This window comes from Heloderma suspectum, chromosome 2, assembly GCF_057233095.1.
Source record: "Heloderma suspectum isolate Gila_16-S chromosome 2, 16-S_ref, whole genome shotgun sequence".
Taxonomy (NCBI): Eukaryota; Metazoa; Chordata; class Lepidosauria; order Squamata; family Helodermatidae; genus Heloderma; species Heloderma suspectum.
In genome coordinates this window covers 200,113,243-200,139,628 of record NC_139459.1, presented here as the reverse complement: position 1 = coordinate 200,139,628, position 26,386 = coordinate 200,113,243, and the positions used below count along the sequence as shown (strand labels likewise).

At 45.0% G+C, this 26,386-nt stretch overlaps 1 protein-coding gene across 5 annotated transcripts in view; it reads left to right on the top strand.

Moving 5' to 3' along the window:
- Positions 1-9,427: 9,427 nt before the first annotated feature.
- LOC146353773 (uncharacterized) overlaps positions 9,428-26,386 on the top strand; it is a 197,853-nt gene continuing 180,894 nt past the window's right edge. For 4 of the 5 annotated variants that reach the window (XR_014788164.1, XR_014788159.1, XR_014788165.1 and 1 more), the window contains exon 1: positions 9,428-9,795. The gene's annotated coding sequence lies outside the window, so the exon portion shown is untranslated. The remainder of the gene's footprint in view (positions 9,796-26,386) is intronic. The other variant, XM_084837248.1, reaches the window with a different exon arrangement.

The window sequence follows — 26,386 nt, the reverse complement described above, 5'->3', positions numbered from 1 at the left end:
CAAAACTTGAGTTTGGCAAAAGCTATAAACAAAGCCGCCACTGCCTGCATCCCTGATCTTGGGTTCAACACAGGAACTGGAACCCCCCCCCCCCCGTTTCTGCATAGGTTGCAAAACAGCCCCGTGTTCTTCCTGTGTGGCTCTGTTGTGCTCAGCACATATACAGTTAAGTCAGCAGGTGTCTTGTTTCCTTGGATGCATTTGTGCAATTGCTTCATGAACAAAGGCGGTAATAAAAACAAGTGAAAACGGGGCCAAACTTGATGTGACACTAATTGCATGAGTGCAGTCAATGTGTGTGTTTCCCCCCGCTCTTAAATAACAGCCACAGGGAAGCCTGAGTGACCCTAGGGTGTGTATGTGTGTGTGTGGGGGGGGCAGAAGTTTCACTTTTTCTCTCCCTGCTACATCCCTGATAAAACCGGTCTCTCTGAAGCTGCTCTTTGCATTTCAGGGAAGTCTCCCTTGGCACCAGTGGGAACTTCCCTTGAAATGCAAATAGCGGCTGTGAGGAGGAGATTTTTTTGTTTTTGGTGGGACCATGGCAGAGACCCACCACAATCTTGAGGCCACTCAGGCTCCCCCTCAGCTGATACTTACATGACAACAATAGCGACAAGCATGCCTAGTGTGGCGCTGAATAGCAGTGGGAGTGCAGTTTAGTTAATTTTGTAGCATAGCGGGTTATTTGTATTTGCCAGTTTATAAATATATAAAAGGACTTTCCAAATGAGGGTCAAGTCAGCACTATGGGGTGAGCCCCTCAGCATACATTTGTAGGAAGTGATACATTTCCCGTTCCATGAAGCATCTTCTGGCCCAGCCTTGGTACCCTCCAGATATGCTGGACTTCCAGCACCCATAATTTCCAGCCATGGCTGGTCTGGCCACTGTTGGAAAGGGAATGCGACACTAGATGGGCTCTTGTTCTGATCCAGCAGACCTCTCTTTCTTTGTTCTTACATTCTTAGGTGGGAGATTGGTAGGACAGAGGGAGCGTGAGTCCCTTTCCTCTCTTTAACCTAGATCTCACTATGGGGGTGTGGGTGTGGGTAGGGGGCTGGCAAACGTGTACCTGGACTATAACACTTCAGACTGCATATGGGGTGTTCTTGTCACATTATCAATGCTCCTCATACAAAACTGCATTTACTTGTAAAAAACTGCCCCTGACATGCTAATTATATATTTGAGGGGGGGGGTTGGATGAAGGAGCCACCAGTGATGTGAGCCTTCACTGCGAGTCTGAAGTGGTACAGTCCAAAGGCAGGTTTAGCATCTGAGTGAGAACTAGGCCACTGAGAGGGCAGGCAAAAAAGAAAATAAAAGAAGTGTGTATGGTTTGTGGGCCTAAGAATTATTGGGGTTTCAGAAAAAAAGACTTAACAAAGAGCTTCCTTGCACTAGAATTGTTGAAATATCCCTCTGGAAAAAAGAGCACAGTCCACAAAATGCCATAATAAGAGATGATGAAGACCCCCCCCCCTGCAAACAATGACACTCCTCCACACCAGCAGGTGGAGACAAATACCAATTCAAGGTTACATTTTCTTTTCAAAATGGATTTGCTATATGCTTCTTACATCCTTCTTGCATTACTTCATTTCGTATATCTTCTGGTTCTACTAAACAGTTGCTAAGTCCAGTGCTGCATCCCTAGGATGGCCATGTGTCCTCTTTCATAGAGGATAGTCCTCTATTTGAAGGGTTGCCAGAGGATCATCCTCTATTTCAGGGTTGCAGAACAGCAGGCCGGAGGGCAAATCTGGCTGACTTGGTGTCCCAGTCCAGCCCTCTGGGGTTTCTGAGATGGCCACACCCCCTTTCCCCAACCACCAATTATTAGATTTTTTTGTTTTGTTTTTATGCAGTTGTTCCCCTATTCTCAAAGGCTGAAATGCCTCTCCTAAGGCATCGTTAATGGAAGTAAGAGCTTTAAGCTAAAATATGCTGGTATTTTTTGTAGTTGGACCCTACTCCCTTTGTGTCTTTCATCCTGCCAACCACTGGAATGCTGCCCCTGAGAGCTTCTCCAAAATGGAATTTGGCTCTGGGGCTGAAGGAGATTCAACACTCTTGCTCTATTTGAAGGCATCCTTTATTTGAAAGACTGACAGAGGACTATCCTCTATTTGAAGATGTCCTGTTTGAAGGGCTGCCCTGTCGAATTCTGGTTTAAAGATAAAGGACCATAAGAACTGTTGCCCATCAACAGGTAGCACCTGAATAGGAGACTGAACAGGCAGGCACACAGGTCACCTGGTCATCATCTTAACACACTATGGTGAGATGTCCTGTATTCCTACTTAAATTATTATTAGTTCTAAATTTGCATCTATACATATAAATTAGTGTATGTGGATTTATGCAACTTGGTGTCATCTCTTGTCCTCTTTTGGGGTGATTTGTAAATAAATGGCCACCCTAGCTGATTGTGAAGTGCAGATTCTACTCGATCCCTCAAACAGCCTCCCTGTTCCTCTCCTTAGAATCCTCCACAAAACTCTTCTTCCAAGGCTTCTTTGGCTGCTGCAGCCTCACCATTTCTGCACTGCCTGCCAATTAATCCCCTTTGCATCTCATCTCTACTAGACCTTTCTAAAGACCCCTCCTCTCCTTTCAGTTTTGTTCAGTCCTGCTTAAATTCTAATTCTTATATTCTAAAACAACCTCCCCTCTTCATATAATGCTAGCAGTGTGGAAGTTGCAATCATGCCATTCTTTCCCACAATGCAATGCCAGAGTAATGTGAGGAAGCCCCAGGCCACATGGAAGAAGTCCATAACACAGTTCCTCCTTGACTCCCCTCATGTCACTGCCATCCATCCAGAAAGTGGGGCAAGGGCTAGATTGGTCATGTGTCCTGCTCTGTAGAGGACACTATTTTATTTGAAGGGCTGTCAAAAGACAGTCCTCTATATGAAGCCACCCTCCATTTGAAGAGCTGTTCTGTCCAAGTCTGGTTTAAAGAGAAAGGACCATAAGAAAGCAGGGGCCTTGAAGTTGCCCATCACCGCTTAGCAGCTGAACAGTAGACTGAGCAGCAGGCACAGGACTGACCACAGCTTTCCACATTATAGTGAGATGTACTGTATTTCTATTTAAAGTACAGTAATTATTTCTAAAGTTGCATCCCTACATATAAATTAGCCCATGCAACTTTTATGCAACACTGTGTACTCTTTTTTGGTGAAGAATTTCCTCTTTTGGGGGTGATGCATCAGTGTGGCCACTCTTAACTGGTGACAGGGTTAACTTAGGCTGGCAGGGGGAGGAGCCACAGTGTGAGCTCCTCTCATGACCTGGAGTATCTTGCATTGCTCCCAGCCCACAGGAAGGAATGGTGCTGCAGCCGCTCCATGGCAACAGTGTAAGGTGAGAGCGGAGCACAAGCCCCCTGGTCTGGGCTCTTGTCCATGTGCTGTGTGCAGCACCTGGCACATTGCTAATCCTATCAAGAAAAGCCATTTCCAGGTTCTGTTGCATCATCACTCTTGAACGGGAGCAAGAAATGCCACCCAGGGTGGACTAACCAGATAAGAGCAGTCATGATTATTAGTGGACACCATTACATTGTATTGCAAGGCTGGGCTGACTTTAGGCCTAAGGAATCTACTTTGTTTTTCACTAGATCCTGAGGCTGGTCCAGCAACCAGAGCCAGGTGCAAAAAAGTAGCTCAAAGGCAGACATTAAATCGCAGAACAAGGTGCCTCCAAGCACCCTCTCAACCCAGGAGTTGGTTTCCAGTACCAGAACTGGAGCTGACGCAAAACTGTTGACACACAACTCTACTCCTGTTCCACCCCTGAAAGCTTTCTTGATTTCAGCAGCCTAATTTTGGAGGAAAAAGGGCCTTTTTGTTGTCGCTGTTGTTAGACGATTGGCAGTTGGAAACCCTTGCTGATCTACAGTGGTGTAGTGGTCAGTTTGAAAGTGCAGGCGTTCATCATGACAGTCTCTATAGCCACACCCCCAGGGAGAGACCAAAAATGCAGGCAGCTGTGTGGATCCAGATCAACAAATCTGTTGTAGCAGTTTTCATCTCTGCCAGGAGCAGGCCTTTTTGTAAAGCTGATGGGTCTTAGCTGCCCATTCAAGACCAGGGCACCCTAAAATACTTTGCATTATGAGAGGGATAGCTCACAACTATATATTGTGGCAGAGAAAATTAATTTCCCCTGCACCTACTATTGTGAGGATTGCAGCTGTTCTAAGAGCGGAACACGCCCTTTGTTTGTTGTCTAGCCGGACAATGGATCACATAGACACGGGTAAGACTTCTGGATCAAGAAGTGCTTTATTACGATGCTCGCAGGTACTCTGTCAACAAAGGGGCAGAGAGCCTGGAACATTCAGTGGGGCAAGCTTTTATACAGCTAAATACAGCACATATAGGGAAGAACTCTAGCCATGCTCTTCTAGACACATTACTTGGAGGCATACACACACTCTGCTATCTGGAAAGGAGCTGAACGTTCCCTCCCTGGACAGGGTGGACGTTGCCAGCTGCTGATACTGAGTTGCTCCATGGAGTACAATGCTTATCAGCTCACAGCACAGGCTGTGAGCTGCGACTCCTTGGGGAGGAACCTTCACTCCCTAGCAATTCCCAGAACAGGCTGCTGATAGGCTGTAATCTGCTTCTTACAGACCGAGGAGCCAAGGCAGGGCATGCTTAGTGAACGAACATGGAGTGACTTTGGTTAAGACTTAACATAAGCACAAGCATCTGCTGGACACCTTATGCAGATGCCAACGGCACTCTTATAACTGCGTTGCCATTCTGGGGTACACACTACACATTTGGGGTGAGATTTAAGGACTCATTCTACATAGCTATGCTCAGGGGGAACAAGGAATTCTGAGAGGAATGGCAAATCAAAAGTGCCGGCACTGCATTCCTGCAAGGCCTGGGTCTGCTATACCGCTCCTGATTTACTGAAGATCACCTAGAGATTTACCAGTAAGTCCCGACCTATGTTCTGCCCACCCCATTGTATTCAGCACATTAAACAGGCTGCAGTTATAACTAGGGATGTCGGAGAAATCTGCAACAGATTCAAATGAGATCGGATTTCTATGAATCTGACCTGTGGATTCTGCAGCAGACCAGCTTTTTTTAAAAAAAAAAAATCACACAGATCCCGTTGACTTGCAGACCAGTTTTTCACTTTTGTGGAGGATTTGCGCTAATTTGAATTAGCACTAAGGCTCATTAACTAAGGTACATGCTAATACGCACTTGCATAAATGTGCTTTAGCCTGCAAATTAGCGCTAATACGAATTAGCACAGGTAAAACGAAATTCTGGTAAAAAAAAATTCCGATTCCATCAATGAGCAGATGACAGAACGAAAGACGTCTGGCAATCCACAAAACAGAAATGGAACGGATTTAACAAAATCTGTACATCCCTAGGGATAGCTGGGTGTTGAGACTTATTCAAGTTCCAGTTATAGTTTACTTTCTTTTTGAATGTTGTTTTAAAGGATTTAGTACAGTGAATTAAGAACAAAGAAAGAAAAGGCTCTTTCTGAATACTATTACTAACTCACAAAATTAAAACATGTTCTTGTATATTTATATCTTGTCTCCAGCTTTTCCAAAAAATACAAAAGGGTTGCCAAACCTCCAACAGGAATGGTATCCTTCTTCTTCCTTGTCGTACATGAGCATAATAGTCAACGTATACATAAATGCAGTGTCCTAGAAGGTAGTCAGTAATTCCAGTTGACTTGAAGTACGTCTTGTTCTCCCATGGAGGGAGCGCCGAGGCAGACCTGCCCCCTCATCTGCAGGCTGGCAGGCTCGTGCCAGGCAGGGCATAAGGTTGGAGGCAGGTTGTCTAATCCCGCTTTCCTTGGTGAAGCAGGGTTTTCTTTTTTGAAGTTTCCTTCCCTTTACGGGAAGCCTGGGGCTGGCATGGGCAAGAGGTCCAGGTTGGGCTCCCCTCAGGGAACGGAGTGGCTTTGAATCCAGTGGTGGCAAAGCTAGCTCTGACTCAACCCCCAAATACTGTGTTTCAGAGCTGTATGCTTGCCACCACCAGTGTGATAACTGGTGGCAGGTTTCCGCCCACAGACCTGACTGTGGGCACCGTGGAGGCCTCTGCTGTGGCAGCCTCGCTCTCACCCCATGAGGGGAGCTCCTCTCCAGCAGCAGAAGCTGCTGGAGGGGCACCTCTGTGAGATCCTAAGCACCTCAGGGGGGTTAAGTTTGAACTGTAAGGCATGGTGCCTTTTGTTCATATCAGCCCAAGTTCAAGGTGTTGTTGTCATATAAAGCCCTAAACATCTTGGAGCCAGGTTACTTTAGGGATTGGTTCACCTTTTATGTCCTGGACTGATCTCTGTGATCATTAGAGGGAGCACTTCCGAGGGTGCCACATGCTGGAGGTTCACTTCAGGAGCACTTGTAGTAGAGCATTTAGTGTTGCAACACTCACCCTCTGGAACACTTTATCAGTTGACATTAGACAGGCCCTCACAGTTCTGGCGTTCAGATGTTTTCTCAAGACCCATCTCTTCACACAGGCTTTTCCTGAAGCGTGACCCAGCCAGTCGTGGTCTGTAGCACACAGTAGAGTGTGTAGTTCTACTGCTGATTAGAATTTATTTGTTACTGTGCACATTTATCATTATGTTTTATTGTTATTTTTGATGGAAATGACATTGTATGTTCACTGCTTTGATAACTCTGTGGAAAGCGGCATATAAATATGAGTACTAAAGAATAAAGAGTTGTTTTTTTAAAAAAATAATCTAAAAGAATTACATGTGGTAATGAAGGAAAGCTATATCCAATAAAACTATAGCCAGTGTTTACCAGTAAGGTCAGACTTGGCACAGTGCCACCAAATAGGCAAGAAATTAGCATTAAGAAGTGTTACACCTCCAGTGGATACTTGGAGAACAGTGCATTTTGTTTACAGGGCAATCCTATCCTTGATTGTGCAGAGCTCCAAGGTCAGAGCCTCTGAGATATCCAAAGCCCTGCTGAGCTCCTGCCAGCATGGCAACAGTGAGGGAGGAGCAGTGTCTGACATTCTTCCTGTAGTTTTTTTAAAAATTCCCTCCCATTGCTCCAGAGCTGGTTGAAATGTTCTCCTGTGTTGGGAGTGTGGTTGAGGTCTGGGAAGACTTTTGATCCTTTGTATACAGAGGGTCCCCCACTCCACCTGCACCCTACCTCTGATCCTCCCCCTTTCCCTCTCTCCAACGTTGGAGCTCTGACGTCAGAGAAGCGATGATCTTTCTGTGGGAGCAGGAACACGGGATCTGAAATCTGGCCTCTTCCTCTGAGACTGGAGCTCTGTCTGTTGCACTTGTGTGCCTGGTCTACTAGATTTCTGTGGGGTTTTTTCCCCTACCTCTGATGATCTGGAACAGACTAAGTAAAGCAGAAGCCTATTTCACAGGCTCACTCACACACCCAGAACTCTGGTCTGGTTGCAGCAGCAGCATTTTGATTCAGCAGGTCAGAGCTTGCATTCGCTGGCATTCTGCATCTGTGTGGCTCCAGCCCGCCATTGTGTGGAACAGATGTAGATAAAGCTAGAAACATTAATGAAATATTGGATTCCTCCCCTCCCTAAAGCAAATACCAGTTCCAGAGGAGGGATTTTCCTCAGGGCTGCAGCAGGGGAGGAAAGGGTTAAATCCTCTTTCTGCACCTGCCCTTATCCCTGGTCATTATCAGGCAACCCCAAATGATGCAATTTGGGTTTCTAAAAACTCGCATGTTAAATACAAAGATGCACTTAACGTATGTCTAGTTGTGCCAAGTGGAATGTAGTTAGTACCTGTAGTGGGTATGCAGAACCTCTGGCCGGTGGAGCTCTTTGGGTTCCTCCTTGGCTTGACCGCGGAGCAATCCCCCTGCTAGAGGAACCCCTGCTGCTATCTCAGATTGGAGGTAACAGCAGTGATGTGGGTGCAGGGGACTCGACTGGTGCTGGGAAGAGCAACCACTCTTCCGCTATCGGCTGAGTCTCTTTCTCCATGCTTTCTTTCTCAGCATGGAAAAAGGCAAAATGGGCAGGGGGGAATTATGTTGAGAGCCAATGTGGTAGAGAGCCATTGTGGTGTAGTGGTTAGAGTGTTGGACCTGGGACTTGGGAGATCCAGGTTCTAGTCCTCCCCCAGCCATGAAGCTCACTGGGTGACTGTGCCGACTCTCAGCCTAACCTACATAACAGGGTTGTTGTGAGGATAAAATGGAGTCCAAGAGGACCATGTAAGCCGCCTTGGGCTCCTTGCAAGAGGAAAAGGTGAGCTATAAATGTAATAAATGAACGCATGTTCATGGGCGTCATCACACCCACTGATGTCATCTGGCCTGTGGGGGACAATTTGGGTCTCCATCCGTATCTGGTTCTGCACCCCGATCTGTGGGGACAAACAGCACACTTGTCTTGCCTGTGGTCTCTGAAAATTTATGGAGAGGATTTTGTCAGAAATGGCAGCTCACAAACAAACACACAAACAAACAAACAAACGTAATCAACAATGCTGTCCCCACTGGAAGAGATGGCAGGATACTTCCCTTGCTGGTTCTTGAGGTCCCTGACAGCAGATTTTAAACTGATATTTACATAAAACATTCAGCAGAGCGAATCCAGTTTCATTAACTTTACTGCCCCTTAAAATTCTGTGGGAGGAGGAGGAGAATGAATCATCTATACCATTTATCGGTGGTACCACAGCCTCATGGTCATTCCCAGTATGAGCATTATAAGATTGTGACGGAGGCTAGATCTGCACTACTGCTTTATAGTGGTACTGAAGTGCAGTGATAACTGTTGGGGTACATTACACATTTCATATACTACTATTGCAGTGTTATTTCCTGCTTTCTATTCCACATTATCCAAAATATTGCAGCCGATGTCACTGTGTATCCTATGAGGTGTAAATGCGCAAGGGCGATATATTGCGTTACCATGATGGGATCGTAACGATATGACACAAGGTGTAGACCTGGCCTGTGTTTGGATTTCTATCTTCCAATTCATCTACCACCTGTTTCAACACTTTACACCTGTCTGCTGAATAATATTCCATATTCTTGGATGGAATGTAAATCCACTCAAGAGAAAAAGTAGACCAATTGGGAGACTGCCCATATTTGTTGGTATGAATTTAAAAGCAGGGTGTACATGCTAGGTATACATGCTAGGCTAGGTCTGGTTGTTCCTCTTTGTTCATTAAAATGAGTTGTGGTCACCAGCATACTCATATATACTATATTCTGAAGTATGCCTGAAGATGCAGTGTTACATTTCTCCATGGGAGTTTTAAAATACATCTACAATATATACAAGTTCAACCTCTCTCAGGCAGCTTGCCAAGGAACTGCCACTAATGCAGAGAAGGAGCATTTGTGCGTCAGATCAAGAAGATCAGAATGTACTCCCGCACTGAACGAATGAGTCAGCAGAAAGCGCCTCTCTAATTAATAGATGTTTGGGATTGCACACTATATACTATCAAAAAGTATCTTTCATCTAGTTCCAAGAAGGTACTGTATGGATGCCAGCTCTAGCAAGATGCTATTTGATTGTTGTATATTGATGTAGCCAAATCCATGGATGATGTATGCTTTCATGGAGCTGGGATGCTTTGCTCATGCTGCTTCACGTATGAGCCTCCTCACTGCCAAAAATCTGAAGCTAGATTAATGGCAAACTCTCCAGTCCAGATTGCAACATGCATACCTTTGAATGCTGCATGGGCAGATGCTATGTACTGGAGGCGGCCTTGAACAGAGAAGCACTGTGAACTGTACCTGTTAAGGTATGTATTAATTCCTGTTAAGGGAAATCTTAAATAACTCGTTTTCAAAATGGATTTAGCTTTGTGACATTGGTAAAATCCATTGTGGCCTTCTGAGACTCACTTTTTTGTTTGCAATAGGGGTCCAAACTTTCATTATGGATGTGGTTTTGCTATCAAGGACATTTGTGACAATATGTAGCTGTCAGGCTGGTTATCCCAGAATGCACTGGATGCTTTCCCATGCCCTTAGGGAAGAGGCCGGGTTATTGAGTTTTTCAAGTGGAATCTTAACATATAAACAGCAGGTGAAAAACTGAGCATTTTGAAAAAATTTTTTTTTAAAAAATCAGTATGTTTATTTGGGTTTAGGAAATAACGAGTGTAATAAATAGATACAGTCAAATTGAGAATTATGTCATCACACAAAAATAAAATAATCAAGAAGAACAAACAAAAATACACATTCAGTTATTTCAATCTGGCCAGTGTCAACTTTTACATAAACTGTCACAAAAAGGAAGAATAGCAACACTATCGCACATAAACAACAATTAAATAATAACTTAAGAGTGGCTGGGTGACCAGCCAGATGGGTGATTAATAAATTTAATAAATAAATAAATAAATAAATAAAATAAATAACTTTCTTTCTATCCCAGAACTTCTTACCCATATGCTTTCAGGAGTGCCCCCAAATTGACCCTTTATGCTGCCTTTAAAAAAAAATGTGGACCAGTAACACTGAATCAAATAAGCTTGAATCTTCATCAGGAGCATCTCTACACCAGCCTAAAATCCTGCATTTAAAATGGGGCTTTCTGCATCTGTTTTAAATGCAGGATCACAACAGGCTCCCTTTACATGTGCTTCCTTCCCCCTCGCCCCCTTTCCCCCTCCTTTTCTCCTTATCTGAGTCTTCCATACGGTTCATTGGTCTAGCTCCTCTTATGGAGGAAACTCAAACGGAACTCAAGTTTGATAGCTCGTTATCTCTGATCTTTTAAAACATGGGACAAAGGTCATTTAGTGTGGGAGATGCCCTGGAGGCTGACGACGTCATCTAAAGGGTCCACAAACGTCCGTGAGTAAGCAGTCTCGATAGCAGGATAAAACCACTGTGTGAAGAAGCCCGTGGTCTGAATGGCCTGTGTGGGTTTGACAATGGATGGAGATTTAGGCTGGAGCCTTGAGAGTGGTATGCCGGAGGCATCGTTCCCTAGTGTGCACGCTCACCCCAGTATTGGCTCTGTTTACAGGTTTTGTGGTTCTCTGTAGCGCTTAAAAACACTGCAAGGAAAGACCCAGTGGCTGCGCTACTCCCTAGGGCTGTGTGTGCAGGGTGCTCTTGTTTGGGGCATGACTTGCCTGCACGCTGGAGGCCTTGGGAGAAATAGGGCCATCCCTTCCTTTGGTGAGAGGTGTGGAAGGGACTCCCATTCCAGTTAATGACCATGCACATTGCTGTACACCTGGCCAGGAGCCAGCAGGGGAGATGGGGGGGAGGAGTGGACAAATGTTCTGTATTGTATGGGTTTTATCTCTTGTGTGGATTGGTGTAAGCTAGCAGCCTCAAAAATCAAGGCTGAGAAGCAGGATATAAATATTGCCCCGGCTGCTGCTGCTGCTATTCTCACTACTAATACTACTGTAGTAGTTTTGATCTCATGATGCACACCTGAGAGACAGAGCAGGGCTGCACTTGTGGGCGGGGATGAATCTACAGGCTTCTCTCTTGCCCATCCCAGTCCACAGCAAGGTAAGTCAGTTAGGTGGGCAAAGAGAGGCCTGTCTAGCTAAAGATTTTTTTTTTTTTAAGGCACAATGGGGGGCGTTTTTGCCTCCATTGTTCCACCTGCCCTGCCTGCAGGGCTTTGGAAGGGCGGGGGGCTCCGAGATAGTCTAAAGAGCAGCAATCCTGTTGCAGCGCACTCTTCGCTTTCCTGAGGCAAGTTGAAAACTACCCTTTTTGTTCAAGCCATAAGGTCTGCATTCCTCCACTAGGAGGAGTTTCAGATAAAATCTCCACATCAAACTGAAGTGTTAAAAAAATCCCCTTGCGAGGAATGTTAGAGATGCTCTCTTGTCTGTCCCACCAACATCCGAAGCCCATTTAGCTGGAACCTGAGAGAGGACCTTGTCACCAGCTGCTCCCAGGCTCTGGAACTCCTTACCAAGGGTGGTCTGGTTAGCCCCATCCTCTGCTGGCAAGCAGAGACTTAAAAAAAAAAAGAAAAAGTAAACAACAGGCCTTTGGCCCATAAGCTGACTTGAAAATACTGTAATTGGTTTCAAGTGGTTCTTTTTGCTGATATTTAGTGATGTTTTATCTGCCTTGGTTTAATCTTTCTTTAATTGTATTTTAGTACCATCTTATTGTATTGTATTTTATTATATTGTATTTTATTTGTATTATTGTTAGCTGTCTTGAGCATTGCTTGGTGGAAAGGAGGGATACCAATTTAACAAACAAAGGATGAAAAAAGGGTATAGAAGAATGAAAATTGCCCAGGTGATACCTTTCAGTTGACCTGCTCCTTTGATAGGTTTAGCAAGCTCTGCTTTTCAGGCTACAGTCCTCAAGCATGCACATGTGGTTCCCAGTTGAAAAAGTCTCTAACCACAGCTTGAGGTGGGTAGCAGTTTCCAAACCTAGAGCATGAAAGTTGGACTTAAGTAGATATGACTGATGTTCCTGGCCAGAAACATCTTCCTGGTATGGAAGGGAGGGCACTCATGTGTGTGCATGTGAGAGACAGAGAGAGAGAGAGAGAGAGAGAGGGGGAGGGAGGGAAGGAAGGAAGGAAGGAAGGAAGGAAGGAAGGAAGGAAGGGAGAGACTAAGGGCTCCTTCACACTGAGCTTTTATCCTGCGATTGAGATTGCTGTTTCACTGAAGTTTGCGGGCTCGGAGGGAAGGAAGGAAGGAAGGAAGGAAGGAAGGGAGAGACTAAGGGCTCCTTCACACTGAGCTTTTATCCTGCGATTGAGATTGCTGTTTCACTGAAGTTTGCGGGCTCTTTACTTGATGCTCTGATCATTCAAGGCATTTCCTGCACTAAATGCCCTTTGTTCTGTTTTTAACTAGATCACAGATAATGAGCTATCAAATTACCCCATTGTGTTCTGCTTGAGTTCCCTCTGTGAAAAGAGGAAAGGCAGCAAGAAGAGGAGCGAGATCAATAAAAGATAAGGGAAGACTCAGATACAGGGAGAAGGAGGGGGGAGGGGTGGGGGAAAAGGAAGTACATGTAAAGGGAGTCAGTTGTAGGTATGGCAGAGAATTCTGCCACGGACTCCAGGGAGGCCGGATTCTTTAGAATCCAGGCCCCCGGAGACCATGGTGGAATGGACTGCTCCCCCCACCACCCCGCGAAGTCCCCGTGGACCAGATCCTACCTGCCCCTGGCGGGTCCGGATCCAGCCGCTGCAGTCTTCTGCTCCAGTGTGTGGTCGCGAATGGCGTCCTGTGTAGGGGACGCCATTTGCGTCCCTCCTTTAGCTGTGATAGGCTACGTAAATACTTACGTAGCCTATCACGGCAAAGAGCAGGGACGCAAATGGCGTCCACTACGCCATTTGCGTCCCTGTTCTTTGCAGTAATAGGCTACGTAAACGTTTACGTAGCCTATTACTGCAAAGAACAGGGAAGCAAATGGTGTAGCAGACGCCATTTGCGTCCCTGCTCTTTGCCGTGATAGATAGGCTACATAAGTATTTACGTCCTACGCAGGACACCATTTGTGGCCGCAGCAGCCCGGCAGCAGATGGAGGTCCAGCTGTGGATGGGCCTGGCCGGTGGCTCCACGGAGTTGCTGCAGAGCGGTGCCAGCCAGAGAGGATTCTGGGGGGGGAGGAACGGATCGCCCCCCCGGAGGACCCCCCCCCCCGAACACAGGTGAGTGGAGTTTCGTACACCCCTAGTCAGTTGTGATCTTGCATTTAAAACGGAAGCAGAAAGCCCCATTTTAAATGCAGGATTTTAGGCTGGTGTAGAGATGCCCTATATTGTCCTCCATCAAGAGCCATCACGGTTGATTTGGCAGCTGCTCTCTTTATCAGAGGCTTTGTGCTGAGCTGACATAATTTTTTCATGAATGCCTGTCCTGGTCTGGCTGAAACTAGGAAGCCAAACAGGAAGTACATCATAAAAGAGCCACCTGCTATCAACTTGCCATTGATGCTTTTCAAGTCAGTTGCTGTCCCCCATATCCTATGAGTGTGTTTTGGAGTTAACAGTGATCAGCACAGGGACCGTTGAACACCTGACTTGTGGGTGTTTGACATGTTTGGTCAACATGCTGGTCATCCAGAAAGCCAGAAAACTGTCATCCCTGGAAAAAGTGTACATCCAGAATTCCTCTAACCAAGGGAATCATCTAGAGAGTTCTAATTTTGTAGACAGGGAGCATCCAGGGCCAGCGTCAAGGGTAGGTATGGTGGGGCACCTGCTGAGGGCCCAAACCCTAGCAGGAGCCCACGGAGTTGCTCCTCCTCTTCACCATTGTCACCTGTTCCCTTGCTTGTTCACCTGCCTCTGGCTCTGACCCAGACAACGGCAATAGTGAGAAAGAGGAGCAGTAGATGCCACGGCCTACTTGCTCACCGGCTCTCAGTCTGTCAAACAAGTAGTGGCAATGATGAGAGAGAAGAAGAGGAGCAATAGCAGGTATTATTGTTGTTGTTGTTGTTGTTATTATTATTTCTATACCACCCATAGCCAGAGCTCTCTGGGCAGTAGTGACAGTTGTGGTAAGAAGGCTGACTCATTGAGGGAAGGGTCCATTGAAGATGTCTTGCCCAAGGCCCCCCGAAACCTGGACCCAGCTCTAGGAACATTGATACAAGGGCTTCTTCTGCCTGCAGTCAAAATATACAGGATACTTCACTAGTATATGGGGGCGGGGGGCTTACCTGGATTTTCCAAGGAGCTGGCTTTGGTCTGCGCAGGGCTCCATGAACGAGTGCATTATTCTAAGTCCCTTCACAGGAACATACTTCCATGTGGGGCGGGGGAACTGGAGTGAATGTCATCAGACTGTCAGGGGCTGATCAACCAATGTGAGAGGCTTCCCCCCACTCCAATGTGAGAGGGCTTCTCCCGTCCTTCCTTACAGCTACCAAAGCTGTGAACAATCACAGCTTTGACGCTTGGCATTAATTACTCCACAGCAAAGAAACATGGGTGAAGCCTTCTTTCTCCCCTGAAGATCCTGATGCTGCGAACAATCAAAGCTTCGAAGCTTCTCATTAATTACTCCCTTACAGCTGAGAAAAGAGCTTCGACATAGCGCTTCACAGCCTCTAAGAGAGTTAGCTGTCTGAATACTTGAAGCACCGTGGCTCCAACCAGCCCCCTTCCTCATCCTCTTTGTCCTTTCCACTGATGCTCCCGATGCTGCAAAAAGGATCAATGTTGTGAATTAATTACTTCTGAAGGGCAACGAAGCAAACATCAAAGACACACAGCTTCAACATTAAGGCTCCTAAATGCATTATTTCGATGCATGGGAATTTCAGTAACTTCTGGAATGTGCATTTCAGGAACAAGCCTCATTGACCGCAATGGGAGTTACTTCTAAGTAGACACACATATGTTTGTGCTATTAAAGATAGGGACAGGAAACACAGGGACAGGAAACCAGCTCCCTTTCTTACCTGATGCAGTGTAGGGTTGAAGATGAGAATTAGTTACTTCCAAACAGCAAAAAGCCAAACAACGGAGAATCGCAGCTTCGAGATAGCGCTTTACAGTCTTTAGGGAATTAGTGCTTTAAAATGTGCTATTTCGATTGAAGGGGATCTCTATAAGTTCTGAAGTGCACATTCAGGGGACAGGCCTCATTGACCACAATGGGAGTTACTTCTAAGTAGACACTAATTGGTTTGTGCTGGGAAACACAAGGAGGGGAAACAGAGGGACAGGAAACACCCCTTCACCGGGGTCATGGTGAAAGGGACACCCCTGGGCAGGGCTAGCATACTCAAGGTAAATGCGGGGGTTGGGGCACAGAACAACTATACTGTGGAGAACCTGACTTAAGGAAAAGGATCGGACTTAAAGTAGTCTCAGGAAATCTGTTTTTTCTGCAAAAAGCTCCAGGGTGGCTGTGGCATGGCCACAATGTCATGTGCCCTGAACGACCTATAAACGGAGCCAGCTTGCAGCAAATCAACCATAGAGACACCCCCCTGGTCTTCCCGGTTGTGTGTGCCACACTACCAAACTGGGAGCATGGGCAACTGCTACCTGAGAGAGCTCTAACGAAGTACAGACACTACTGACATAATTGTACTTGTCTTCCAGTGCAGAGCACACCAGTCTGGTTGTGCGTCTATGATCAACATCTTGTCTGAGTGCTTCCTCTGAGGGAGGGTCATAAGATAGGAACCAGAGAGGGCCTTCTTGGTGGTGCCCCCCCACATCTCCTCACTGAGGTCTGCCTGGCATCAATATTGCCATTATTTATTATATTTCTATTATATTTCTATACCACCCCATAGCTGAAGCTCTCTGTCATCTTTTTGGTGCCAGGTTAAGACTGTCCTCTACTCACAGGTATTTGATGGCATACGATGGGGCTTTTTAATGTTAGTTTTTAGAGGGTCCTGGTTGTTTTATTGTTAATTGGTTTTAACTGTTTCAAACTGTTTTACATTTTTGTATGTTAAAGTATGTTATGTTTTATCATGTTGTGAACCGCCCACAGAGCTTTGGCTATGGAGTGATCTAGAAATGTAATAAATGAAATGAAAATCCCACTGACCCAGCCATGTCGCAATGCAGCTGGGGCATGTGGGCTGTGCACATATGCCCATCCAGTGCTCAACTAATGGGAAGCGAACACAAAGGAAGCAGGAGCGTAATGGTATGTGATGGAGGTGTTCTGATTCTGAAGCAGTGTGCAGACATTTTGTTAGATGGCATCATTGGATCATTTCGAACCAAAGGTATTCCTTTCAAAAACAGACCCAGGAATTAGTAAAAGTGGAAAAACTTGAGCGCCTTCCTAACCTCCACTACCTTCATCCCAGAACATCTGAAATTCCCTTTGATGAAGGATGCATCTGTCTTCTGCCGCCTGCCTGATATTACCTCATCTGCTACTTTCACCAGCTGTAGTCTTTGACACAATGGCTCACTTTTATGTGGTGGAGAAGTATGTTAATGAAAGGCTTTTTGCGCTCAGCCTGAAATGATAAAAGGAAAAAGAATAAATGAGAGAGTTTTCTTGCCCAAGAAACATATTTTACATATTAAATGTGTCTCTGATCTCAGAAAAAGTATTTGTTGCCAAGCTGGCTCTAAAAAAAGAATTGAATCAGCCTCACGTTGACACTTGACAAGTAACTCAAAAAGTCATGTAACTGGTTGAGTTCTATCGCATTAAGTAAAGTCAACTTGAGAAAGATTGAAACTGCTCAATTCATGTTCAGCTCATTTAAAAAGGGCTCACAAATGTAACTGACTTTTTTTTTTTTAAGTTGTGGGCAAGTTCCATTGAAGGCAATAAAATTTACTCTTGAGTAGATTCTTTTAGGGCTAGGGCTGCAGTCTGGCTTCTGAGATCACTGTGAAAATTCAAGCTGGTGTAATCCCAAAGGCCTTTGGCGTAAGATTTCCTGCTTTCAAATTGGAAAAAAAAGTTCTTGAAAAGTGGCAGGAAAAATGTACGTGTTGGAACTTGAAACTGCTCTTCAATATGTTTTGTGGCATGCACTGAAAACAGAGCAGGAAAAAATTCTATTAAGTTATGATTTTTGAAAACCTCTGAATTATACTTCAAAAGAAGATAAGACAAATCCATGAATATTGGGAAACTAGGAAGCTGGGATGAACTATACGAATGCTTGGGATGTTCCTAAACCTTGGATTTCCTGAGGCTGGGAATGGAATACTCCATCAGTTCCCTGTACTATTATAAATTTCCAAAGCATCTGAATGTTCCCATTCTCAGGGACAGGATAATGGGATGCATGGATAGTTGAACTGATGCAGTAAGGCTGCTCCTGTAACACAAAAAGGCCTTATGTTCAATGACAGCCAAACCCACAATAGTGTAGAAGATAAGGATCTCTAGATGTGACTAAAGTCCTCAAATCATTACCACCTCAACAGTGCAATCTTATGCACGTTTATTCAGAAGTAAGTCCCATTATAGTCGAATTAATTTGTTGTTGTTGTTCAGTCGTTCAGTCGTGTCCGACTCTTCGTGACCCCATGGACCATAGCATGCCAGGCCTTCCTGTCCTACGCTCTCTCCCGGAGCATGCTCAAATTCATATTCATTGCATTGGTGATGCTATCTAGCCATCTCATCCTCTGCCGTCCCCTTCTCATTTTGCCTTCAGTCTTTCCCAGCATCAGGGTCTTTTCCAGAGAGTTTTCGCATTAGATGGCCAAAATATTTGAGCTTCAGCTTCATTATCTGTCCTTCCAATGAGCACTCAGGGTTGATTTCCTTTAGGATGGACTGATTTGACCTCCTTGCAGTCCAGGGGACTCGTAAGAGTCTTCTCCAGCACCACAGTTCGAAAGCATCAATTCTTCAGCACTCAGCCTTCCTTATAGTCCAGCTCTCACAGCCATATGTTACTACTGGGAAAACCATAGCTTTGATTAGACAGACCTTTGTCGGCAAGGTGATGTCTCTGCTTCTTACTATGCTGTCTAGGTTTGCCAAAGCTTTCCTCCCAAGGAGCAAGCGTCTTTTAATTTCATGGCTACAGTCACCGTCCGCGGTGATCTTGGAGCCCAAGAAAATAAAATCTGTCACAGCTTCTATTTCTTCCCCTTCTATATGCCAGGAAGTGATGGGGCCAGATGCCATGATCTTAGTTTTTTTAATGTTGAGTTTCAAACCAGCTTTTGCACTTTCCACTTTCACCCTCAACAAGAGGCTCCTTAGATCCTCATCGCTTTCTGCCATTAGGGTGGTATCGTCTGCCCAAGTAAATGTACCTACTTTCCTGGGAATAAGCCCCATTGGACTCAGTGGGACTTACATCTCAGTAGACATGTATAGGATTGCAGTGTAAGACCACTTTAGCAACCATCAACAATTCCCCTAGACCAGAGCCCTTAACTCATAGTCATGACTATTGCTAAAGTGCATTAGAATTAAATGAACAACGTAGAAGTGAATTGTCATGGATCTTATGGTTATTTTTTTAGCTCTCGCAACAAAGAACTACTAGTTTGCTTTGTATGGTACAAAGCTGTACTTTGAACCTTAAGCCAAATATCCCATTTATCTCATCCAAGTATTCTGCCGAACACTGCTTCTGCTAAATTTTTGTGCCTCTTTCAGTAAGGTCCTGCAAAATCCTGCATTACAAACTGAAGCTATCATATGTTTCCTAACAGAGGGCAAGAATTAAAGACTTTGCAAATAGATTCATGAGGGGCGGTTAACAACAACAACTACTACAGGTTCAAATCAGGGACACCAGTGACAATGAGAGGTTGTTGGGTGATTTTTTTTTTTTTGCTGGATTTGAATTATTGCCCAAACTAACAACCCTCTGATACGTTATAATACTCTAATTGTTATTCTTGTGTGGTCCATTTAACTCTAATTGTATTATTCCATTTCCCAAAAGTAGATAGACTAAACAATATACACTGTGGAGATAACATGCTGAGTCATGCTCTTTTTGCTTGCCTCTTTTTACGAAGGGTTTACATGGATTAGTTTGTAGCCTACTTGAACAGCTGAAAGCAGAGAGCGCAAGGCTTTTTCGTTTTTGACATCCCCTCATTCATGTCAGCCTTCCCCAATGTGGTGCCTTCCAGATGTGTTGGGCTACAACGTACAACTTCCATCATCCCCACCCAGCAGGCCAGTGTTGGGGAAGGCTGATTTACATGCAAAGATTGTTTTTATGTTTCCAAATGGGCACCTTTTATGGTCAGTTAAGCCTCTTAGGGCACAATCCTATGTATGTTTAGACAGAGAAAAACTTTATTTATTGCATTTATATCCCGCCCTTTTTCCTCTTGCAAGGAACCCACGGCAGCTTACATTATCCTCCTCCTTTCCATTTTATCCTCACAACAGCAACCCTGTGAGATAGGTTGAGCTGAGAGTCTGTGACTGGCCCAAAGTCACCAAGTGAGCTTCCATGGCCGAGTGGGGACTAGAACCTGGATCTCCCAGCTCCCAGTCCAACACTTTAGCCACTACTGGTCCTGGCTGGGGCAGGCTAGGAGTTGTAGGCCTTTTCTCTGTCTAAACATGCATACAATTGTGACTTTAACATACTTTTACAACAGCAATCAGAACAAAATGCCCTGATCCTATTCTACTGTTGCTCAAGTGTGTGTGTGAGTGTGTGTGAGATAAAATAAGTGTATAGTACAGTCAATATTTCTCCAGTGCACTGGAAGAGATGAACTGGAAAAGGGAAGAAGGGTTGCTGGATTAAAATTTGAACATTGGAAACTGCCCTCAGTACCCAATGGTCTGATATCTGTCCGTATCTCTATCTTAGCATGAAACAATCTAAAACTGAAACATTAAAGCAGCAGGGGTGGGCAGAAAGTAGTTCTCCAGATGTTTTGGACTTCAACTCCTGGCATTCCCGACCATTGACTGTGCTGGCAGGGGCTTCTGGGAGCTGAAGTCCCAAACATCTGGAGATCTACCTCCTGCCCAACCCTGCATTAAAACATTAAATCAGCAGCAGTTAGAGCAGTACTGAACACCTTGTATTAAAAGGCAATTTTTGAGATACATCAGCAAACCAGGGCAAATTTTGGCCCTCTAGATGTGGTTGGACTGCAACTCCCATCATACCTTACCAATGGCTATACTGCCTAGGGCTGATGAGAGTTGCAATCCAACAACATCTGGAGCGCCCGAGCTAAACTCTCTGCTTCGGCTCCTGCTGGCTGCAACTAGAGATCAAATGGAGCACTTTTATCCCCATGCTTGATGCTGCTTGCCATTTGTTTTCAGATCTTCCATGGTGGGGGAAGATAACTTCTGTAGCAAAGCCACGTAGGTATAAAACTGCCCATGACAAACTGAAGGGCATCTCTTTTGTTTGTTTGTTTTTCTTCTCTCCAATGGTGTACTAATGGGACCTGGGATTTATAAGTGGTGCCAGATTCAATAAACCTGTGTTATAGCCTTTCAAAATTTTTATACAGAACATGCCTTGTAAAGTGCCACCATCTTATTGTTTCATAATTTATCTGTCTCCCCCCCCCCCTTAACTGGACTATTAACAGGACAGTAAAAATGCCACTGAATAAACTTCATTGACTGTGGTGACCAATTTTGGTTTGTATTACAATAACTTCTGTGGAAGGAAACAATTACCCTGCGATTTGCTGCTGTGGCTTTGAGTGCAATATCTTTCCGGTTCACTTAGATGGATCATCACTTGTAGTCTTTTAATGTCCCTGCTGTACCTTCTCCATAGTGCTGGGATGATCCCTGTCTCATATGTTCAACACAGAATCTGATGCTTACAAAAAGACAGGCCTGGTTTGTTTGTTTTTAAAACTGTTTTGTATGCATAGCATTATTATTAATTGGTGGTGACTTCGCAACACATCTCTAAGAGCCTTTACCCCATGGTGAATCTACATGCCAGATAGATAGAGAGATCTCCATCTGCCATATGTAGTGGGGTTGGCTCTATCTTGTCTTTCACTAGAACTCTGAGATTACTAGCTGGAGCCCAGTGCAAAAGGGCTGTGCAGGGGGCTATGAGGGGAAGGGGAAATGCATTCCATGAGTGATTTCCATTTTGCTAGCAAATGCCCATTGGATCCAGTCTGTAGGATTTAAGAATCCTGAGCCCTGGAATTTGTTTTGAATACCAGAACTGGCCTTCCACACTTCTGGTTACCCCAAACTTTCTTCATTTTAGCAGTATAAGTTTGTGGGTGGGTAGGAGAAAGGGGTTCATCACACGGAGCTTTTATGCTGCTATTGAGATGGCTCTCTCACGGAAGTTTGCGGGCTCTTTAGATGACACTGTTACCCTCAAGGGCGTCTCCTAGGGATGTTGGAGAAATCTGCCACGGACCCCAGTGAGGCCGGATTCTTTGGAATCTGCCCTCCCCGGAGTTCATGGCGGAACGGGCTAGCCCCCCACTGCCACCCCCCGAAATCCCTCCGGGACAGACCCTATCTGGTGGTGGATGCTCCAGGTCGAGTCGTCCTCCTTCCGCAGCCGGCCTGCGGAACAAAAAGACGGCCGTCGTAGTGGCCGCCATTTGCGTCCCTGTTCTTTGCCATGATTGGCTACGTAAATACTTACGTAGCCTATCACGGCCTAAGGCAGGGACGCAAATGGCGGCTGGCGTAGCAGCCGCCATTTGAGTCCGCAGCGTGGCAGCAGTGGCTGGAAGTCCGGCTGTGGCCAGGGAGGATTCCGGGGAGGAGGGATGGATCACCTCCCTCCCCCAGCGGATGCCCTGACCAGAACCAGGTAAGGAATTCGTACATCCCTAGCATCTCCTGCAATTTCCTCCAGCCTATCCCGTGTTTTCCTCAAATGCAAAATGTGATATTTTTTCCAGCCCACGGAACAGGAACTTTATGACCTCCCCGTGAAATTCTTCAGTAGTGGAAGAAACCGCTGTGTTTGCCGGCTGTGGGCGTTTGTTTTCAGTTGTTGGGGGCACGGTCAGGATGGCAAAGGCATTGAGGATGGGCTGCGGGGCATGCAGGAGCAGATTTGACAGGTGTGAGGGCAAGAATCGCCCACCAATTGCAACTCCTGCCTCCGCTCAAGTCTTGCTGAGGAAGGACTTTCCTCAATCTGATCCCCTACCCCACCAAGCTCAGAAGCAACGTCCTCTGTTGATTCAGAGCACCCCATTAAGTTCAGTGGGGCTTACTCCCAAGTAAGTGTGCCAAGGGTTGCAGACTTAACGCTTATGTCTGCTCAGAAGTAAGTCCCATTGAGTTCAATGTGGCTTATTCCCATGTAAGTGTGCCAAGGGTTGCAAACTTACTGCACAATCTTACATTTTATGTCTACTCAGAAGTAAGTCAGAGGTTTCCTGGGGGCTGCGAGAAAACAGTACAGCAGAAGTTAAGTTACGAAAACAAGAATCCCCCCCCTTTGCACACATGCCAGGGAGGGAGGGAGACACTCTCTCAGTTCAAACCACGTGTCTGCCATATAAAGGAGCCCTTCCTAATCCCACAAAGAAACCAAAAGCAGGGAGCTCTGGAAAGGACGTGGATTTTTGTGGGGGTTTTGCTTAATGTAGAGACACCAAAACAGTCATTTTGCTGCCGCTATTATTAAACAATTAGGAGTCAGAAATCCTTGCTGATCTACTGTAAATGACAAGATCGACCAGAAAGTTTTAAGGAGATCCTTATCTGCCTTCTGCTCACCTCTTCATAGAATCCTCCAAACCCAGGACACATTTTTCACCCCCCACTAACTGGGGCCAGTATAGAAGGCCATGTCAAACTTAAGATAAGTAAAATGATGTCTTTGTAGGTTTGTACACTTATCAGTCAAGATCAGTTAATCTGAACCTAACCTCATTTTCGGGGTACGTTCAACTTACATCAAGGAATGTTTTATCCAAATATTCTGCATCGGGACATTTTGAAATAAGGGGGTGTTGCCCCCTCATGAAATAACAGGTAAACCAGCTAGTAAGCCATACATCTATCCTGACAAGTGGAATATACACATTTGGTTATGCTGTCCATCCAAGAGCATAATTTAAGCGTTTTAGGTTTATTAATGAAAGAGTGTAATTCAGGATGAAACATTTATGTAAATATCTTCTATGTTCACATAATTACACATATAATACATAAGAAACATGCATTGCAAATTGAAACATAATCAGCAATAATGGCATTAAGAACAAGAATAATGATTAACATCTAATAATAACAAATAAAATGAACCACAGTTAGTGCAGTGGCGTGGTCAACCCATTGGGCACTTTTTGTAAAAGCACCACATTTACACCAGTTGTGGACTGACACATTGTTATCATTTTCAGATATTGCGGCATGCGGTATTGTACACGCGTGCCTGCACATTGGATTGAAATAACATTTCTATTGGAAGCTGGTATAATACATCCATTAAAAACACCAAGGTAACTATGAGCAATCATACAATTGTAATTTTTAGAGCTGTTTGACATAATGCAGATGTGCACATACACAAACATTTTAGATGGTATGTCTGTGTTAGCCACATATAATACTGCACATGTTCATAGAAATCAAGCATAAATGTGGACATACATTGTTAAATGGCGATACTAGTTTTTGATTCAACAAACATCTGTGCTAACAAAATTGTCCCACGTTATTGAACTTAATTTCTGGAGCATTCTCCCTCACAAGAGCGCAGCGCGGTGCATTGGAGGTCAGCTGTTTTGCACTTGCAACGCTTTTGACATCCTTTCATGCAGCCATCAGAGAACAACTAGCCAAGGAAGCCTCAAGAAGTATCATCCAGAGGGGATTTAAGCCCTTCTTTCCCAGGTACTAACATACTATTCACTAATAATGCATTCCATTAGACCAACAGTCTACTCAGAAGTAAGTCCCCTTGTGTTTAATGGGGCTTACTCCCAGGTGAGGGGATAAAGGATTTCAGCCTAAACCACACTGGCTTTCAATGTGTCAGCGAATCTTGTAACCTTTGCTTCGTGTTCCATATGTATGTATTTAGTTTCTATCCTGTGTCTAGATCTCCAAGGAGTCTGGCATTAAAAATAAATAAAATGCAATTATATTGGGATTGTTTCTACCTCTTTTGATACCTGACACTCTTCAGGGCTGATATATCTTCTCTCCAACCCAGTTCTTATTAGCTTGTTGCAACGGTTTCATCCCATCACACTCCTCCGAGTGATGGTCTCTTTCCTAGTAGTGTGCTTTTTACTCCCTTGCACCCAAGACTGCAGGTCTTGTGTGGTCTAAGGGTAGGAAAGGAGGAGCTATGTGCAGCAGCTGGGCCACAGGCGAACTACGGCAGTCAGATGTACTGTTACCTGGATATTCTGATTGCCAAGATACTAAATTCTTAATCCCTTCCATTCAGGACTGTAGGTCTCTTCGCTGTCCAAGAATAGAAATTCTTTCTTTAATGGAATTCAAGGGAGACGTACTCAGGGCTCCCAGGCAGTCTCCCATTCAGGCACTGACCAGACCTGGAACCTGCTTCGTTTCAGCAAGGCTGAATTAAGCCCCCTGCCCCGTCAAATCTCCCTTGGTGGAAAATGGAATGCATAGCCCAGGCAGCAGGCAACCTGGTGTCCTCCAGATGTTTTGGACTACAACTCCCATCAGCCCTAGCCAGCATGGCCAGTGGTCAGGGAGGATGTAGTCCAAAAAATCAGGAGGGTGCCAGGTTGCCTACTTCTGGCAAAACCTAGCATTCCGTTGCCATTAATATCCTGGTGGCAGAGTGAAACTCACATTTTAAGTACCTTTCCAAGAGAAATGTGTTGTGTTCTGGCCATAAGCATCCTTCATCTGCTGAAAAAATGCATAGCACTCCATGTTCCTTCTGTGCCTGGAAAGGACGAAAAGCTAAGGCCCCAGGGAGTCTAGCTGGTTCCCAACTGGAAATTAGGCTGTTAAATGCCATAGGATGAGACTGGCTCGGAATATTTCCTCCAGACTGCAGGAGGGTCTGAGATATAATCAGAGTTGTCAGATCCATATATCTTATTACCCATCTTGGGAAAAAATCTTTTTTTATTAATAACTAAGTCCCATAAATTGTTCAGCCCTCAGCTCTCTCATGTTGGCTAGTAAGCGAGCCGGAGGATTATGTCTCTACCATTATGTATGCAGACGGAGTTAATGTTCATAATAAATTGCTTCCTGGTAACCCACCTGTTACTCTCAATAATCCTGAAAGCAGAGAAACTGGGTCTCTTAAAAGTGGTGTTTTGGAAGATAGCTGGGAGTATAAATAAGAGGCTCCAAATTACCAGTCCTTAAAGTGGTACCTTCTGGATTATTACACATAACTGTAAGACTTTCTTTCTTTCTTCCTTCCTTCCTTCCTTCCTTCCTTTCTTTCTTTCTTTCTTTCTTTCCTTCTTTCTTTCTTAGCAAGGGAGGCTTTAAAGCAAGTAGCTATCAGGAGAAAAAACGGAACATCATGCAAGTAGTATATGGTGGTCTGGACGTTTCACAAATAATTCTCCAAATGGCAGGCTTAAAGAACCCACCACTGGATGTGGCAGAACTGTCCATGCTGACTTGTATGGGATGGAAAATAATGTTTCCTGAAATGGGACTGGAAACAAAAATCAGTGATACGCCTGGCAACCTTTGCAATGGTTTTCTTCTGAATTGTCCTCATTTTACACATGAGACCAAGTACTGTGTCGTGGATAAGGGTGTGACTGCCTGTGGAACTGAATACATATTGCTGGGGAACAACACGAGGGGAGGCTGCTGTTGCCCTCCTGTCCTGCACTTATGGGCTTACCAGAGGCATCTGGTTGGCCACTGTGGAAAGCAAGATACAGGACCCAGTTGTGTAGTGCTAAACTTCGAAATGCAGGTGCTCATCGTGACACTTCCTGTTGCCACGCCCCCTGGGACTGGCCAAAAATGCAGGCAGCTGTGTTGATCCAGATCAACAAA